At 42.8% G+C, this 3,133-nt stretch overlaps 1 long non-coding RNA gene across 1 annotated transcript; it reads left to right on the forward strand.

Annotated features, from left to right (window-relative positions):
- Window positions 1-1,792: 1,792 nt before the first annotated feature.
- On the forward strand, window positions 1,793-2,610 carry LOC144783199 (uncharacterized). The gene is made up of 3 exons (XR_013601421.1): window positions 1,793-1,842; window positions 1,980-2,040; window positions 2,490-2,610. It is a non-coding gene; the product is annotated as an uncharacterized LOC144783199 (long non-coding RNA).
- The last annotated feature ends 523 nt before the right edge of the window (window positions 2,611-3,133 follow it).

The raw sequence follows: 3,133 nt of genomic DNA on the forward strand, positions 1-3,133 counted from the left end.
CCATAGGTTATAGACCATATATAGTTAGGAATTAGCATTTACAAAACCTTGAAAATTCACTGAAAAAACCATAGGTTATAGACCATATATAGTTAGGAATTAGCATTTAAAAAACCTTATTTTACTCACACAAAACCATTGAAATTCCATATATAGTTAGTTGCACTAACTATATATCGCGCACCCGCAATCCACTGCTGATGATGTCACATATTACATCACTCAGAGAGTTTACCATCTGGATCAATACTCGAGATCCACACCTCAAGTTCACCCACACGTTTGACAAACGACAGATGGTCTTTCTGGACATAGAAATTAAGAAAGAGGGGCAGGAATTAACAACCAAAACACATTTTAAGCCCACTGCCAAGAACAATCTACTGAGGTACGAGAGTTTCCATCCCCGTCCACTCAGAGAAAACCTGCCTTATGGCCAATATCTGAGACTACGGCGAAATTGCAGCAAACTATCAGATTATAAACTTCAAGCTAAAGACCTCACGTGCAAACTGAAACAACGTGGGTATCCAAACAGAATAATTGAGAAGTGCCAAAAAAGAGCCAGGAATCAGCCTCGTGATTCTCTACTTGAAGAAAACATGTCCCGGAATGATTCTATTCCCCTCACTTGTGTCACAACGTACAATTCCGTTTCTGACAATGTGAGCAAGAGCATCAAAAAACATTGGCAGATCCTCAGCACAGGTGCATTGAAATGGGACAAACCACTATTCTCTTATAAAAAAGCACCAAGTCTAAAAGACAGCCTTGTCAACACAAGACCAAAGAATGCAACGATCATCTCAAACCCTAGCATTACAGAAATGTGGAACTTGCCACCAATTGTTGGGCACTACAAATGTGGGGAGTGCAGTGTGTGCCATCTGACAGAGAACACTAAAACACTGAATCTTGAAGAAGGCAGAGTGTGGGAACAACGTAAACACACGAATTGTAATAGCACCAACGTTGTGTACATGATCACATGCATCTGCGGAAAGAACTACGTTGGTATGACGACCAGAAAGGTCAAACAACGTATCTGCGAACATCGTAGCACAATACGCTGCAGAAAAAATGCCACTAAGTTGACTGACCATTTCCTTGATGCTAATCACACTCCTAATGACATGAGATGGACTGTCATTGAGCAGATTCCAAATGGACCCAACTCTCACAAGACCCTACATGAGAAGGAACAACGTTGGGTGTACCGACTTTCCACTCATATCACGGGCCTGAATGATAATGTCCCTTGGGCCTCAATACTGTAAGCCTACCCTTTGAGTAATATTCAGCCTACTCCTAACCATCTAATGAGTTGTCCATAAACATGACTGTAGCACTTTTGTAATTTATCAAGTCATGGTCCGTTCTGGTTAGTATGACCACGCCTAAATCATAACATTGGTCTCCTGTCGGGGTCCTCTGGTAATATACACCCCAGTTCTATCTCAGAACCCCCCTTTGATATGGCTATATAGGATGCGATCACCAATATTCCATCAGCCTTTCAGGTCTTTGTATATATTATCTGAAATACTCCTCATGACCTCTTAAGTATTTTACAATTTTGTAATTTGAAATATTGTACCTCCTAGCCTGGGCTTTACCCTACTACCCTACACGAGATTCGATCTCTGACATTCACTGCTACCATTTGAGGCTATGCGGCCACCGTCCTTGCATCCCTGTCGGCCTTCCGCCCACGTGATTGCGGCTCAACCACGCCCATCACGGAAGCGCCGACACTCTATTTCACTCGCGCCTTCACCCAGCCCAGTACTAGCGGGGCGGTGCAGGCAGTAGGTTACAAACTGAATACCTCGGCAACTAACTGTAAGTAAAAGTACCCGTTTCACTGCGGGCGTGTCTTTTTTCAACAAGCGCCAAAAACGAACGCGCCCAGGACACGAGTTGGAAGATATTCCTTACCCGCATTTATCTACCTCTTAAAAAATATCACTCTCTTTCAGAATACGTTTTAAAGAGGGTAACCTCCCCCGTCCCATGAAGTCCCTGAACACTCCATTGAGAGTGAGCCTTGGTTATATATACTTTCTGTCTGTCGTGTGTCTTTGTTGTGTGTGTCTCACTTTGTGTTGTACAGTTTCTCTTTGACAATGCATGCACGATCGAATTAGATATAGTCTCGCACCAAACTAGTCGGTATGCGAGGATGTAACACGCGGTGACCATTTTATGAACCACGTGTGAGTTGTGAATAGAGAAAATTACGATATTCCCTCTGTGTGAAAGTTGTGGGTAATCTACACTGTCCCACATATCGCACCTGCACTTCCCTCCTCTAGAAGTATGCTGGAGTAGAGCCCAACACTGGTAACGCTAGACGCTGGATGCTACCACTGAATTCACCATGTAACTGGGTGTGACAGCATGCTGACACAACGTTGAAGCACTGCACTACGTTACAGGCTTGTAAATATGTTCAATACATTGACAAATGTCGGTATTTTCTTTTACAGGTTTTTTGATTTTTTAGCTCACCCAGTGTGGAGCGAGCTTACACCACGGGCGCATTTTCGCCATCCAGTGGTCCCATGTGGTAGGATTGGGTGCGTCTTTTAGGGGACGCAGACCGTCCACCACGTGGTTGTATGGTCCTGACGAAAACCTGGTTAACCTTAACCATAAGGTTGAAACATGTAGACCTAACACTTAGACCCTATTAATTATAGAGATACACGGGTTCATTGTTGCCCTATTTTTATCTCGCCACTATTTTAATATTGTCCAGTTGCTTGCCAATAAAAAATCTTTATTTTACAAGTTCAAACCAGGACAATTTTTAACTCACTGATTTTTTTCATTTTTCACACACCACCACTCACAAACCTGCTCCACTGTAATCAGGTGTTGAAGCACACCCTGATGACGCTAGGTCATTAGGGTGGACCCCGATGATGAAGCATGTCATCACTAGGTGATGAGTGAGGGGTTTTTAAGAAAAAGAGTTTTCCTCTATTTTGTGAAAACCATCCACCAACACAGTGACTTGTGAATTCCCACTGGTGGTACTCCTTCATTTTTGTTTTTTCTACATATTACATCATTCATGACATGGTCAGTGACATCACTGATGACATCACTGATGACATCTTAAATGACA

Source organism: Lissotriton helveticus, chromosome 9, assembly GCF_964261635.1.
Source record: "Lissotriton helveticus chromosome 9, aLisHel1.1, whole genome shotgun sequence".
Classification (NCBI taxonomy): Eukaryota; Metazoa; Chordata; class Amphibia; order Caudata; family Salamandridae; genus Lissotriton; species Lissotriton helveticus.